Source organism: Jaculus jaculus, chromosome 2 (assembly GCF_020740685.1).
Source record: "Jaculus jaculus isolate mJacJac1 chromosome 2, mJacJac1.mat.Y.cur, whole genome shotgun sequence".
Lineage (NCBI taxonomy): Eukaryota > Metazoa > Chordata > Mammalia > Rodentia > Dipodidae > Jaculus > Jaculus jaculus.
This window is the reverse complement of record NC_059103.1, coordinates 96,293,882-96,311,414: the sequence shown is the minus strand read 5'-3', so window position 1 is coordinate 96,311,414 and position 17,533 is coordinate 96,293,882. Positions and strand designations below refer to the sequence as shown.

General features: G+C 36.8%; 1 pseudogene; it reads left to right on the top strand.

Annotated features, from left to right (window-relative positions):
* The first annotated feature begins 256 nt into the window (after nt 1-256).
* LOC105944985 lies at nt 257-11,557 on the top strand (annotated as a pseudogene).
* Nucleotides 11,558-17,533: the final 5,976 nt, after the last annotated feature.

Sequence of the window (17,533 nt, the reverse complement as noted above, 5' to 3'; positions counted from 1 at the left end):
ACTTAAAAATTAAATTCAAATGCATATATGTCTGACCCCAAATCCAGCAACATTAACTGTCATGCTACATTATTTCCTTAGTCTGTCAAAGACAGATAAACCAGAGGAAGAGAGAAGTGATAGCTAGTGGTCTGATGAATAACACTGGCTACTGCCTTGAGTCTGGTCAAGTAAAAAAAAAAAAAAAAAAAAACAACTTATAATACAATGTGATGGATTGTTATTGTAGAGATTACCATAAATGCAAAGTGGGCTCATGGAGCAGCCAATCCTATTTGAATTTAGGAATGTAGTGGTGGGGAAGAGAGTCACAAGTGACTTCTTAGAGAATATGATACATGGATCTAAGAAGCGAGAAACTAATTATTCAGCAGAAATGAGTAAGAGATGGGTCATTCCAAGTATGCACAAAAACACTCCTCCCCCCCCCCAAAAAACCCACATTTGCATCATGTACAAAGGAGAATGAACTGTGTAAAGAGAGATGAGGTGAGAAAAAAAGGCTAGAGATACAAGCCAGCATCATGTGATGGCAACTCTCACATACTAAACTATCTGAAAAAAATAAAGGAGGCATAAAATCATTTATTAAAATTATATGATCAGTTTTGCACTTGAAAATGATCACTGGCTCCAGGATTCTGAAAAATAAGAGAATAAAGGAGGAGGCAGAAGCCAGGGGATAACAAAGGAGACCATGTTATTAATACAGGTAAAAAATTAACAGGCTGATCCAGGATTGTGGCAAAGGAAATAGAAATATGTCTGGGTATGACTTCATACTTCATCCAGGGATGTAGAGTTCAAAGTTGAATGTTTATTTGTATATAGGTAATGAGGGGAAAAAAAATGCTTCAAATAAGACCAAGATTTCTATGCTGGGAAGTTGAGCATATAAAATGCCCTTGGCTAAGACAAAAAACTATCCATGCAGTGATCTACAGGGAGAATAATGTCTTCTTTTTTTGATTTACTGCCTTTGAGGGGCCTCAGAGGTGCCCAAGAATAAATACTTCTGAAATGCAGAAAAATGGGTGTTTGCTAGAGAGGCATAGATTTGGAACGATCACAAAAAGAACAAATGCCTGCAGATTATCCAAAGGGGAACATTAAGAGGAAGAGGTATCTTGTAAATCAAAGGATTGTTTCTCTGCAGAGATTCCACATACTTAAGCAATTTTATTATATACTGTATTATAATTTACAAAGTGCTTACAAAAACACTGGCTCATTTGACTCACAGAAAATCATTTAAGGAAATCACATGCTATCATTCTCACATCACAGATTAGAAAACTGAGGTTCAATTTACTTAGGAGACTTGCCAAATGCTGCCCTATTAATGGGTTGTGGAGCCAAGTCCAAGTCACAATTTTCTAACTTCAATGGGGTCTCTTTTCACTAAACCAATTGCTATTGCTATTTGGTACAAATGCCAAGTCAGAAAGAGTATGAATTTTGACTTGACTTATAGGGCTGAAACATGCAAACAAACTTCAATTTCATCCACATCTAACAAAATTCTAGGGTTTGGAACCATTTAGGTCAGTGCTGGAAACACCTGCCTAGACTTTTAACCTCATTCAGTACCAAAAACTAAAAGTGTTTCTGCAGCAAGGCAGTCTTTAAATGCATAGGTCTGGCTGGAAAGGAGCCAAAATTACCAACCTTCTAGCTTTGTGACATGAAAGCCTTCAGATCTTTTCCAACAAAGCCCATTAAAAGGGTCATGAGCCCTTGAGGCTGAAAACAAATGTGACATTCTGCTGCATTCAATAATTATTTGCTTCTGAGCATTTGTTTGCCATTATTTTCTGTGGCCCTTTTGTAAGATTTGTGTTGAGATTTCCCATATTGACAGCCCAAAATGAATTCATTGTGAATTCTTTTGATGGATGATTAATACCTTTCTGAATAAATTCATCATGGGGGTGGGATAAGCCTAGAAAATCTACCATTTTTTTTTTTTACAGTTAATCATACTTTTGTCGATATAGAATTAAAAGTATAAAGTTGTTAACCAGGGTTACCCACTTAGAAAGAATAAATAAGAAGTATTGTTTTGATCACCTGGACATATTTTGTTCATAAAAGTAAATGTGTGGCAAATACAATGCTTTGAATGCATGACAGTGGGTTTTACAGTATTATAGAGCTAATAAGTAACTTGGGTTCAGCTTATGTTATAACCAATGTTTAGATATGTCCTGATAAACAAACTGAAACAACTAAGTTTTACAATCTTGGCTGAGCAACTCAATTCCATTTTAGATTTTCCCTTTCCCTGTACCTAACAATAGCAAGATGCTGGATTCGTGAGCTGTTTACTGCAGAACAACCCCCAGTACACAGTGACTTACAACAAATTCATGTTTAAGATTCTGTGGTTAATCATGTCACTCTGTTTATCTCTTGGGTGCTTTCTTCAGTCTGTTTAGTTGCTCTGTTGGTGGCTCTATGACTTAAGATCTTTCCCTAGTCTAGTAATTGACATGTTAATATCTAGAATATTATGGGTAAGTGGGTACACTAGGCAGCTCTCATTGCTACAACAAATACCTGAAATGATCAAATGATAAAGAATAAAGATTTACCTTGGCTATTCTTTCAGAGATTTTGGTTGATGGTTGTGTGACACCATTTTTCTTTGGACCTGTGGTGATATAGTATATCAAGACAAGGAAACCATAGGAGAGCAAGCTGCTCAGTCCATGATGGCCAAAAGGCAAAGTCAGAAAGAGAAAGGAGCTGGGGTCCCAATATCCCCTTTGAGAGTATGCCCCCAAAGGCCTAATTGTCTTCCTTGAGGCTTGTCTCTTACAGGTGTTCCCCACATGAGTGCCATATTCTGGGAACCAAGCCTTTAACTCATAGGCTTTCGGAGAACATTTAAGATGCAAACTATTAACAGTGGGCCACATGTTGCTAGTCCTCTAGTGGGGGATCCTAGGTCTGAATGCATGGTGGCCAGAGAGTTCTAAGCTAGATGAGAAAGAGCAGCCCTTACTGCTTGTTCCTGTGCTTCTCTGACCTGGCTCTACCCCATTAACTATAGCAAACACATAGGAAAACCCATATTCATAGAAAAACAAATGTTACCTTCTTGAGAGGAAGTCTACAAAGTCACCTACAGGATGGAATGGAACTGTGACCTTTTTCCAACCTACTTCAATGGCAAAGCCTAATACAGTATCTTGAAATCTAGATACCATAAAGACATAACATGCTTCCCCAGGCTTCAGCTACTAATCTTATCCCCTACCAGAATTCAGTCAAATAATATGGTTGAATAAAGACATCCTGTCCTTCTTTTATGTCTCTTCTAGAAATGTAATGTTATGAGCAGATGGTTAAAAATTGTCTTCACTTTATCTTGAATAAGAATTCAAATACTGCTCCCAGGTGAAGAATTCTCTGAAAGTTCAGTACATTTCAGGAGAACAGAGATCAGGTGTTCCAGCAAAGACTAAACAGCTCCACTCTTTTTCCCTATCCTATTCTGCTTTTCTTTTTGCTCTCCTAATTACCTGTAGTATGAAGAACATTTAACATTGGAGGAGAATCAAGAAGTTATCCATTACACGTAACAACAAATTTAATGTATGAACAAAGCCACTCATGCATAAGTCAGACAGAGAGATAGCACAGCAAAAGACTATGAATGTAGGCCAAGGATTATAATGAAGAAGTTTCATAATTTAATGAGAAGTTAAATTCAATATAACAAAAGATGTGGTAGAAAGATTGCTCAGTGGTTAAAGGCACTTGCTAGTAAAGCCTGATGGCCTAGGTTCAATTTCCTAGTATCCATGTAAAGCCCGAGGCACAAAGTGGTGCATGCATCTGGAGTTTGCAATAGCATGAGGCCCTGGCATGCCTCTCTGTCTCCCTCTCTCTTCTTTCTCTCTCCTTGCAAATAAATAAATGAAAACATTTGAAAAAAAAAAAAAAGCTTAAGGATATGTGATAAAGCATTAGTCAGAAGAAAAGGAATTCAATTGAATATCAATGGAAACAATGAAATAATTTTTAGAAATAATAAGCAGGTTTCAAAGATTAATGATTTCAATAGGTATCTCTGGAAAGATAAATATTGGTCAAGAAAAAAACTTGAGGTAATCATGGGAGGCCCTTGTGCTAATGAGGAAAAGAGGCAACTGTATCCAGAAAAATAACTAAAAAAGCATATATAATCCAAACAATGATTAATATCAACTAAGTAAAAAGTGCAATGAATGGAATCAAATTTTTATTCAGTGTTGCAATAAACATTGCTGAATGTAGCTGGAGCGATGACTCAGCAGTTAAATGCAATTCCTTTATAAGAATGAAGTCCTGAGGAACCTGAAACTACATAAGTTCAAACATCCAGAACCTATGTAAAATAGCTGGGTGTTGCTACATGTGTCTGTAACTCTAGTCCTGTGGGGAAGCAGAGACCTGAGAATTTCTGTGACTTGCAAATTGCAAGCTCAGGAATCAACAAGAGATCCTACTGCAAGGAAAAACAAGCAGGCCTGTGATGGAGGGAGATACCCGATGCTCTCCTCCAGCTCATGCAGGGGAGCTCACAGGGTGTCACAGGTGAGCACATGTGATGATCTCTCTCTCTCTCTCTCTCTCTCTCTCTCTCTCTCTCTATATATATATATATATATATATATATATATATATATATATATATATATATATAGTCACAGACCACACACATGCTACACACATAAAAAATTCTGAAATGAAGAAAAATTCAATATCCATTGGGAAAATAAATACAATTTGTTCTAGAAATTGCAATGATGATATTTATTTGCTCATTAAATGAGAAAGGGATAAACTCTACAAGCATCAAAGGCTGCTGGGGAGCCAAAATCAAATCTTCATGATTGTGTGACAAACACTTCTGCCTCCCCCCACCCTGAGCCATTTCCCCAGTCCCAAAGCTGTCATTTAAATCTTGGTTCTGTGCTACCTCTAGCCTCAGTATCTCTAATATTAGAAATCTTTCTAGAGAATCACTTACTCTGAGGTAGAAATGCAAAGTAAGCCATTCTCAGAGTCTGAGTTTTTGAATCAAGGGGTTCTCTGTGAGACCTTTGAGAAAAATAATGATCCTTAAAAATGTTCCTCCAGTGACAATACTATTACAGTGTGATGCTATCATGGTAAAAAATACTGTTACAGACATGCTACTATAGTAAGAAATACTGTTACAGTAAGAAATATTGTTACAGAGATAACTATTACAGTAAGAGATACTATTAATTAAGAGATACTGTTACAGTATAAATACTGTCACAGCAAAAATATTACTATGGTAAGATATTATTGCACTAACAAATGCTATTACAGAGCTACCATTACAGTAAGAAATACTGTTTCAGAAATACTATTAAAGTAAGATACTGTTATAATAAGAAATGCTATTCCAGAGATACTATTTACAGTAAAAAATACTGTTAAAGTAAGATACCATTACAGTAATAAATGCTATTGCAGAGCTACCATTGCAGTAAAAAATGCTGTTGCAGAAATAATATTATGATAAGATACTATGATAGTAAGAAATATTGTTACCAAAATGCTATCATAGTAAGATTCTGTTTTGGTAAGAAATACTGTTGCATAGATACCATTAAAGTAAGAAATACTGTTGCAGAGATGCTGTTACAGTAAGAAATTTAAGGTAAAATGCAAAGTAACAAAAATATTTCTCTATGTTCAAAAGAAACAAATAGTACTAACTTGATCCTTCATCTTATTTTGCTATAAGAAACTGTCCTGTCCTGGTGAGTTCTTTTGTCCAAGTTACATGCATTGCGTAGATGGGCTCAGAGACAGCAGGTCTTCCTAATCCAACTTCAGAGGGATTAGAAACTACATAGAGAAGGTAGGCATTACAAAGAAAGATTAGGATTCAAACCCAAGCCATGCTCTCCCTACCAGAAAATATTAGAATTCAGTGTTGCTTAATTATAAGCACAGAAATTTATTTTATAGTGGGATAAAGCTGGAAAGTCTTTTGGTGGAAAACAAAGGAAATATCCAGGGTTCTTTTAACTACAATTAATCTAGATTTAATTCCAATTTTAAGGTGGGGCTTTTAAATGAGTGGTTCAAAAATAACTAAATTCTGAGCCAGGTGTGGTGGCACACACCTTTAATCCCAGCCCTTTGGAGGCAGAGGTAGGAGGATCACTGTGAGTTCAGGCCACCGCTGAGACTACATAGTGGATTCCAGGTCAGCCTGGGCTAAAGTAAAACCCTGCCTCAACAACAACAAAAAAAATTAATTCTGGTTTTGAAAGCATATTTAATTTAGCCAAGGCAGGAGCAGGCTCTAATGATAAAGGGTGATGAAATGAACTTTTGTAATCAAAAATAACCTTGGTAAAATCTAGACTGATTCTGACAAAAGGGCTTTAAACACATCTAATGTTTGTTATAACAAAACTAAGTATCAACACATTTCCTTTAAACTTCTTCCAGATAGTCTATTTAGAAAGACATATTTTCAAAAGAAAAGAGATTCATTGTACAGCCAAGTTATAAACGACCACATATTGGTCAAATCTATCATGGAAATGCTAGAAATACTTGTGAAAATCACTCATTTCTGTAGCTGTGAAAACAGTTCATCTACAAAACGGGTTTCCAAGGAGCCAGTATATCTGAAAGCAACAGTTTAGTTTTTCATTTTCGGTATTTTATACTTAAAACCATATCCAAAGTATCTACACCTCAACTTCACAGTGATTCCCCCTCATCTAAGTAAAATGCCACATACCTTGATTTCATTTTACTTATGCTTTATAATCAGGAACTTTTTCTTAATCACTTAACTACAGTCTATGTGAACTTTCAACCTCTTTTATCCAAGGAGTATTAGGCATAAGGAAGATATGAAATGTCCTGGAAGGATTATAGGGTATGAAATTAAAGGAAACATAGTTTTAGTTAATAGTAAAAGTAACAGAGCTGTCCCATGTAAGAAACAGCAAGGGCTATTTAGTACCATGACCCCACACTTGGAACAGGGAACAAACACATGTTATTAAAAGACAAAAGAGCATCTTTTACTCACCCTACAGGATTGTAAAAAATGGAGAAAAAAAAAACTGGGAGCATGCTTTCTTCTTAGTAAAATTTACTTTTTACAGAGGTTTTAGGTTTAAGAAAAATTAATCAGAAAGTTCATGGTTTCTATATATCCTGCTCCTCACAAGCAACACTCATACCCACTGCAGACATCCTGTACCACAAAAGAATATATGTTCCAATGCCATCACTAGGCTATACTGTTACATCATTGCCACTCAAAGTCCATCATTTACATGGGTTCACTCTTACGTGACACATTCAGTGGGCTCTGACAAATACACGATGACATTCACACAGCACTGCAGGACAATAGGGCATGATTTCAGTGCCCAAATAGTTTGATGTACTTCTTCTGCTCATCCTTAAGCCCTGGCAACCACTGGTCTTTTAACTGTCATAATTTCCCTTTTTCAGGATATCATGTAGTTTGAATCATACAGTTTTTCTTCAAAATTAATTTATTTCATCTAGTAATATACTTCTTTACTTTCTTCCATACATAACATGCCTTGATTACTCATTTCTTCTTAGCACTGAATAATGCTGCATTGTCTACCATAGTTTTTAGATGAAGTATTTTTATAGTATATAACTGCTATCATATAATAGTGTGACTGTTGAAATGACATTTCAACATCGCTTGCTTGACTATGTCTCAGCACTTGTTTTTGTGTCGCAGAGACCTACTGATTTCTCATTTTTTGGCAACTCAAAGACGACATAAAAATATGTTCAAGAAATTGGCTGAGGCCTTCCAAGTATCACACCCACACAGCAGACAGCTTGCAACAATTCCACAGAGTGCTAACGTGACTTGAACTCAATGTCAGATAGTCACATCCTTTCATAAAGAGACTGTGACTAAGAGACTTTCCAGACAAATAAATATTTCTCTTTTCTCACCTCCAAAGACCAACTCAGTGTCAAATCCATTAAATTAAAATGAAATAAGATGAAGTGTCAACTTAAATTTTCTCTGATGTAGTCCCAAACCAAAGACTGTGGATAGCCTTAATCAGCACCAAATCCACATTTTGAGCCTACAGTGAACCAGTTTTTCTATGATCTTCTAAGCCAGCGGTGGCAAACTTGAGTGAAGGATTCCTCCCTCCTAGAGGGTGGCACCGAACCTCAGGGTGTCAAATGCAATGAGGTGGATTCACTTTACTAGTTTAGCCTGGGACATTTTTCTCATCCTGAATTCTATTGGGTACATTTCTATAATGTTCTAAATACTTATTTTAGTTTTTAGCTGCAAAAACCATTTGATAAGTCAAATTTAACTAGTAGACAGCACGTAGTCACAACCTATTGTTAGAGAAAGCTCAAAATAATAAAATAATGGTGGGAACAGGAATGCTCCTCCTGGGAGCATGTCCAGTGGTTTTCAAAATTTGGTTATTGGCAAGCTTAAGAAACAATAGTAAGGTTAACAGGTTAAGAAAGAAGAAATCTCATCTGTGCTCTCCGCATCACTTTTTTTCCTAGACATCAGCTGAACTTGCTGAACCACAATTACAGCACTTCAATCTCTTCTTGATCCTCAGGGCTGTTCTTCATACTATTTGTGTGTGTGTGCGCGCGCGCGCGCGCGCGTGTGTGTGTGTGTGTGTGTGTGTGTTTTGGGGGGGTTATTTAGAATAACCTTTTCCAGTGTAGAATAGCTTGAATCTTTTTATTCAATGTTAATGAGTATACTGTTGCAGTCAGGTTCGCATTGCTGGTATAAAGCACCCAACCAAGAGTAGCTCGTGAGGAAAAAAAGGTTTATTTTGGCTTACAGACTCAAGGGGAAGCTCCATGATGTCAGAGAAAACGATGACATGAGCATAGGGTAAACATCACCCCCTGGCTCACATAAAGTGGGCAACAGCAACAAGAGAGCATGCCAAACACTGGCAAGGAGAAACTGGCTATAACACCCATAAGCTGACCCCCAACAATACAGTGCTTCCAGGAGATGTTAATTCCCAAATCTCCATCAGCTGGGAACCTGGCATTCAGAACATCTAACTTTATGGGGGACACCCTAATCAAACCACCGCATATACCTCTGGAAATGAAATATGAGAATTAGGTTCATAGTAACATGCACAGTCTATCTCTAAAGCTGCAGTATTCATCATGTTTGGAAGTAGAAAAATGTCCACTTTTAGATTCCTTAGCTTTACAGTCACATTTTCATTCACTTGTTTCTTCATCTAGTACCTACAAAAAATTTGGCAGACAAAGTAAGAGAAGGTTTTCAAGAATAGCTTTCAACTCTGGCTAAATAAGTGTTTCCTGGGTTTCTAGGACAGAACTCAGAAGTGAACCACTTCCCTAGAAAGCCTAGTTCTTTGATAATAATGACTGTAACAAGATATCAGAGATACATATAGTCTGCTATGTACAATTTAATGAAATGAACAAGTTTATAGTTATATGTGATGATCACTTCTAATAATTTCTACTTAACCTGGATAAAATCCACTGTCTTTAGAAAATAAACTGATATTCTTTATCTTCATTATCATTGCATTAAATATGTATTATTATCTAGTTCTGAATCTATTTCAGACCTAAGGTTTGGGGATTTCTATGTCTAACACTGACTATCTTATTTTAGAATTAGATTTAATTCTTCCTATATATTGCTTTTGTGAATGAAAAATATTAAAAAGTCAAAATTAAAATAACAATTGTTGTCCCTAAATGAATTTGAAGCCATTTCAATTTTCAGTTCAGAGGAAACACCCTAAAATATCAGACTAAGAAGAGGTAAATGTAAGAAATACAAAGTAATCAAAGACTTCTCAATTTTATTTGGTTTTAGAAGATATTTTATGCATATCAACATCTAATTTCTTTACAATTGTAGGACTACTAGATTTGTCTAAAACATATTGTAATGTATTTTATAATATATGTATTGTATAGCATAATATAATGTTATATAAATATAACCTAGACTCCTGGCAACAGTAAAATTTCTTCTAGCATTGATCATTCTTAAGGAACAGTTTGCTTTTTTCTTTATATTTTCTACTTTCTGACAGAATCATCAACAACTCCTACTCATTAAACTACTAGAACATTCACATGGCTCTAGTTGAGCAAGGTACTGAATAAAATATTTGGATTCTTTCTATATTGTAAATGAGTATTTGATCTAATGATATCTCATTATAGTACCTATAAAGGAAACAATGCAATTTCATTATATAAAAGGAAGGCACTTTTAAATGAAGGCATTTTGTTGCTCTTTAGGCATTTTTGTTCATTAATGCTTCCTGGAAAATTGTTTTTTACCATCACTTTCACTCTCTTTAATAAGTACATGATGAATATTTTACTTAATGTTTTAAAATTTCTTCCCCACTAACGAGTAAATTCTGAAGGTCATAGTTGATTTAAAAATTAGTAAAGGATGAAATATTATAAGTAAAACAAACAACATGAAAACCTGTGTGACCAATAGATTCTTATTTATATATAGCAGGGGGTATTTTTTTTGTTTGGTTTTTTTTTTTTTTTTTTTTTTTTTTTTTTTGGTTCTTCGAGGTAGGGTCGCACTTTAGCTCAGGCTGACTTGGAATTCACTATGTAGCTTCAGGGTGGCCTTGAACTCATGGTGATGCTCCTACCTCTGCCCCCTGAGTGCTGGGATTAAAATCATGTTCCACCACACCCAGCTAGCACGTTGTTTTCTTAAGCAAAAGGCAGCTGTAAGTTTGCTGACCTCAATTCCCAAACATAATTCATTATACATTTAGCTGAGAAATACTCCACGTTTTAGAAGTCAGAATTCTTTTTCAATAAATTATCTCTTGCCGGAAAAGAGGGTAATAATAATAGCTCTTCCTATTAGCTGCCTGAGGTGACCTGTGAAAGTGGTTTGCTACTCTCTCGACTCAGAAAACCCCACAAAATCATGCAAGCCAAGGGGTTCACATCTTTGTATTCACTTTAAGAACACCCATGAGACTGCTCAGGCCATCAAGGGTACGCATATCCAAAAAGCCACCAAGTATTTGCAAGACGTCACTTTAAAGAAGCCTTGTGTGCCATTCAGGCAACACAATGGTGGAGTTGGTAGGTGTGCCCGGGCTAAACAGTGGGGCTGGACACAGGGTTGGTGGCCCAAAACAAATGCTGAATTTCTGCTGCACATGCTTAAAAATGCAGAGAGTCATGCTGAACTTAAGGGTTTAGATGTGGATTCTCTGGTCACTGAACAGATCCAGGTGAACAAAGCACCCACAATGCGCTGTCGTGCTTACAGAGCTCATGGTCAGATTAACCTTGCATGAGCTCTCCCTGCCACATTGAGATGATCCTCACTGAAAAGGAACAGACTGTTCCTAAACTAGAAGAGGAGGTTGCACAGAAGAAAAAGATATACCAGAAAAAACTGAAGAAACAAAAAGTTATGGCACGGGAGTAAATTCAGCATGAAAATAAATGGAAATAAAAGGAAAAAAAAAAAAGAAGGTGATAATAAGAAAGGTTCAGTTCTAAGAAAAGGATAGGCAAACACCTAAGGAGATGATGATGGATTCTATCTCATGATTAATGCCCACGGGCCATAGAATTTGCCTCTTCTACAGCTCACCTTCTCTTTGTTGTTTCATAGTAATAAAGAAAGTTAGGTGAAAGCGAATCCACAGTTCTAAGAGCACAAACAACAGAATATAAAGGAAAGTCATAAAAAATTTCTCAAATCAAATAGGTTTTTTTCACTATTATTTTGTTCCAAAGTCTGTATCAAGGCTGATGTCATACAAGTTTATTTTTGCCAAAATAAAAGGCAATAATTGTATTTTTCTGTTATTAAACTGTGTGTGTGTGTGTCTTCATTTCCAAAGAAGAAAAAATAAAATAAAAAACATCATCTGTCACTTAAAGAATTTGAAGCCACCTGAAACCTTTTCCTTCTTCCCCAGTTGCCTGAAGAACTTGGCTCAGAATCTACTCTATCACTGTGAAAATAAATGGGAGGATTGTGCATAATACCATAGAAATCCAAGTTCGTGGTACGCAGACAAGGATCTGCTTTCATATTCCCAGATGACTGAATTAAGACATGAACTTCAGGGACTGCTTTCAAAATGACTCTGTTCATTATAGATGCTTTTGGAGGAAGAATCCAAAGTGTTCCTTATCCCAGAGGTGGCTCGGCTACACAGAGTAGTCTTTGGATGGACATCCATACCAGTCAATTTAAAATAAGCCATAGCTCAAATCCCACAGCAGCTCTGCTGGCCAGAATATTTTTATGATAGAAAAGATCATGGAAGTGGCTAGAAATTGGTTGGTAGTATATGAGAGTTACAGTAAGTTTGGAAATTTAGAATCTATGAATTAAATTCACCTTCCATTTGTAGTGCAAAGCATCCCTCTTAGTTGAGTTGAGGAATATAAAAAAAAAAAAAAAAAAAACTGCATGATGAACATATAATCTCATCCCAAGTTCCAGTCCAACACATGATGATTGTACATCAATTATATAGTTATTAAAGCAATAGGAAAAACTCAGACAAAATTTTATTTCCAAGGAAGATATAAGCTACAGCTAAAATGACTTGTGAACCATTTGACCCTGTACGTGATGCACAGTTGGTTTGCAGAGGAAACCACATCTTTCATTCCTGCATCAAGATATCAGGAAATAAAGTTTGCAATAACAAAAAAAATTGGGAGTAAAATGATATTACCTACAGGTTGTAAGTATTCCAATTTATCCTAGAAACTTAAAATTCATTGTTTGTATTTTTAGCTGTAACCTTCCCCGATCTATACCTTCCAATAAACAATTCTGTTTCATTTTGACTCCCATTTCCTGTAACATAATTCTATCTTCCTTCTCCCCCTCTACACTTAACAGAACACATACATATTCATCCTCACGGAGTCAGAATAACATATAGGCACAATTAGCGCTGCACCATGATTCACTAACAGTTCTTCCACGAATTTCCTATCAAAGTTCAAATTCTCTTCTAGAACTCATCAGTCACCACAACCATGAAGGTAACAAATGTATTCTTGGGCTATCCAGCCCCAAGGGAATATTAGCAATTAAGAGCTGTTTCAAGTTTTCAAATGTGTTCTCACGTTTTTATTCTTTATGCAACGTATGGGTCAGATGAAATCAGATAAAACTTGTATGGAATTCCACACATAGCTATCTACAAAAGCAGAAGCACTTTTGAATAGGGGAGTTAATTCAATTAAAATAACTGGTGAAGCATGGTTATATTCTACATCAGTGTGTGCCTTATACCCAATCTCATCTCCTGTCACACAGGCAAGATGTATGCACTAATACTGAAGAGCCACAAACCTCCAGGAAAGTAAAATGAATTTAGATTCATTTCTACACATAAAATCTCTAGTTAACTACTTGAGGATGAAACGAGAAGATGGGGGGAGAAAGAGAAGGATTGCTGTTTGTTTTGTCACCATAAAACTCATTTTTGTCTCTCAAAGTTTTCTGAATTTCCTACCTTTTTAATGCTATTTAGTCATTGTTTCCCCTTTAATAGCTGCACAAAAAGAAATTTTATTGTTCAAGTAAAGCAGCTCCTCCCCTGAGATATAGTCCACAGAGTCTCACAACCCATCCTGCACTGCCTGCCCAACTCAGGGCTTGAACTCATAAAGCTGAGTCTGTTTCTTCTCCCTCACTAACAGGGAGGTAAACACACTGTCAACATCCAATTAATAAACAATGATATGAAGTCCTGGGAGGCAGCTTGTGGTCCACTTCTGAACATTTTTCCCTTTGGCATTGCTCTCTGTATATTGATCAATCTGGCTGTTATTCCCTCTATAATTATGGAAAATATCTGACAATGCACTCAAATAAGGGTCAAAACCTCTGTGAGGAAACACCACTTAACAAAACCCTTTTTTTAATTATTAATTAGTTTTGTACTCAGTGAATACAGTCAAGTTGGTACCATTGTTAGCCTCCTCCCTGTCCTCCCCCATTCCCCTGGCCCCTCCTTGTTGAAGTATATGGGTCATGCATTGTAGAGTTAGCCCTCAGTTATGGGTAGGAGGAAATGTCTTTGTGTATCATGAACCAATGTGTAGCTCTGACATTCTTTCCACCCCCTCTTCCACAAATTTCCCTGAGCCATGTTGGGTTCATTTTGAATCTGCTTTGTGTCTCTGGATATCTGATTTGGTAGGAGTTGATCGTTCTCTGTGTTGATCTCTTCCACCCTTGTGCTGGTACCAGGTTCACCAAGAAAACAGCACCCTTGCTTGTTATGCCAATTATTCTTAGTTTCAGCTGGGGCCCTTTTGAGGTATGATGGGGTGGTTCTCTCCTTAGGATCTGCGTCTATCTGAAAAAGAGAAGCAGATTCTCCAATGGAGAGTAAAGTTAGCACCAGACAAATGGGATAACCCTTATTTTTTTTTAGAGAGAGAATTTAATAGGTGTAGGTCCTCTTGTATCCCACCATTGGTAGTAGCTTGATAATGGAGAGTGGGCTCATGGTTGGATATGGTTCTGACTTGTTTCCCAGCTTCAGCTACTGGTTCTGTTCCACTGAGCTGATCAGTTAGTTGAATCAAGAGCAATTGGTTTCCCACCATGGCTGTGTGCCACTATTGCACTTATGTGAGCATCATGACAGGCTATTTGCTGCTAAGTAGGTTAGACCATGAGTTGATTGGACAGATCTTGGTCATTTTTCCCCAGTTACCCATGTAGCACCTTCTGGCAGTACAGTTGTATATACTGTTGATAAAATCTTGAGAGTTACACTGAGGAGTGATGGCCTCTTGTATCCATGTGTCTTTCTCTAAGGAATTAGACACATCATGGTAAAAGAACTGACTTCTTAAAGATCAATATGGCATTGTATGGTATGCATTCTCTTTCTAAATTCCAAGAGCTATACACTATATACACTATATACTTTTATACACTATATACTTAAAATTAAAAAGGAATGCCCCAATCAAACAATTGATGTATTTCAAACATATAGGAAATGTAGACAGCTTTTTCTCCTGAAAATAAGGACATCTCTTTCTTTTGTTATTGTGCTAGTCAACAATACTTAAGATCTCTGAAACTGAAATACACATCTTTCAGTGTCTACACTTTCACTTAAGATACAACAAAAATATCATATCATCTTTACTAGTGTAATATGGGATTAATGTAACAAATCATGAGTTTATCAAGACATGGCCATAGACTTACCTAAAGTAAGAACTACTTTAGAAACATCCTCAGCTAGCCTAGGCCTTCCATTCACTGAATCTCACTTCTACAACTATGAGGTCATTTTGGCAGTACATTGTTGTCCTCGGGCTACAGGTGAGATGACCAAGGATGGACTCATGCCCTAGACACACTTACTCTTTCATTAATTGGAATTGGGAACATAAAACATCAATGAGCCTATCTTGACCAGTGGAGTATGAGGACAGTGCTACATTCCTAGAGCAGCCAGTTCCTGCTGAACACAATGACCCACAATGAGAACAGAACAACTGAAAGAGGGAGACTGATTGATGGCAACACACAAGAAACCACATAATCTGAGAGAGGGAGAAAGAGTGTGTGAGTGTGTGTCTTGGAGCATGACTGCCCTGTTCTCTGATGCTCTAGTGATTTCCTACTTCTTTCTCTTAAGTTTCTTGGTTTCCTGATACTAGACCTCTCTTCTTGTTTCGACTACTTTGAATGAGTTCCAGGAGAATTGTCAGTCATATTTTAATTTTTTTATTTATTTGCATGTGTTTGTGTGTGTGTGTACGTGTGTGTGTGTGCATGCCAGTGTCAATAAATACTTTGATCCACATTTTACATCTGGCTTTACATGGGTGCAAGGGTATTGAGCCCTGGCCTGCAGCCTTAAACCCTGAGTAATCTCTCCAGCCATGTCAATCATATTGTTCCAAAAGTATTTTAAAGTAAAATGGAACACAGTTGCATGTGTCACAATAAGTCATATACACATGCACTGGGGCAAGAAACACTGCATTTGAATCCTGGCATCAGCTTCATACAGCATTTGTGATTACGCTGACCATTCCAGAACAGGCAGAAAAGAAGTTGTGACCTGAAAGGAACTTGTGGTTACTTAGAGTCCAGAGTGTGACACTTGAGTGGATTTTTGTTTGTTTGGTTGGTTTGGAGGTAGGGTCTCACTCTAGCCCAGGCTGACCTGGAATTCACTATGTAGTCTCAGGGGGGCCTCAAACTCACGGCGAATCTCCTACCTCTACCTACCAAGTGCTGGAATTAAAGGCGTGTACCACCACACCCAGCTTTGAGTGGATATTTAAATATCCAAATAATTTGAACAGAGGATACAGAGGCAAGAAAAATTGAAGAAGCAAAACACAGAGATAGTAACATACATACTTCTACATTACCTACAATCGAGAGACGTACCAGCATAATGAGGCCAAACTAAAATGTGTGAAAATCCCTTCAGTACCAAGAAATGGGAACCAAACACTACTCTAAGGACCAAAAATTAATCCTTAAATAAGAAAGACTAAAATATTAGACGAGGAAAATATTAAGGGCAGAATGAAGGCAATGAGATCAGTTACAATGCTGTTGCCATAGCCCAGAATTCCCCCCTCACTACGTGATGGTTCTTACATCAAGAGGAACAGAAAGTTGGTTTCTGCATTTGAAGACCAGATGTTTAAAATACCTAGGCTTACCCAAAGGCCATTTTATTCATGAATTTCTACATCTAAAACACATGTTCCATTCCTTAACACCCAGTTCAAGATACCCAGGGGGAAGAAACCATCCAAAAATGGGCTTCCTATATCCAGGCCCTAATAATAGATAACAGATCTGCCTTAATGCCCCATATCCAGGATTTACCAGAAGTTCCTTAAGCCACACCTGGCATATCAAAGACTGGTACTAGAAAGATCCTTTATTTATTTATTATTTATCCTTTGCTTTTTCCCAGGTTGGCTTTTAAGACACTGTACCCTGAGGTATAAATGAATACAGGCCACAGTTCTCTGGAGACTCTGAGGACTACCATAAAGAAAAGGAACTTTAAGTTAGAGGCCCATCCTAGATTCCCAGACTCAGCATGTCTTCCTCTGGGAAATGCACAGACTTACATTTTTATTCTTTATAATGAGTAATGGCAAAGGAATAGAATAAAGGATTAGATTGAAGGAGATTGGAGCTCAGCTAAGCAAAAGATGAAAAGGACTAAGATGGAGTTCTGTGCCCAAGAAAATAGTAGAAGGCAGGAAGCAAGTCAGTGAACACAAAAGAGAGAACTAACTTAAAATATGACAGTCAGAAAAGAGAATATTAAAAAAAAAAAACCATGGGCAACATCATAAAATGAATTTAATAAAAATTATTACAACCTTTTTAAAAAATCTGAAAAACTGATTTTAAAGTCTTATTGAACTGCATCAGACCAAGAATAAGCAAAAT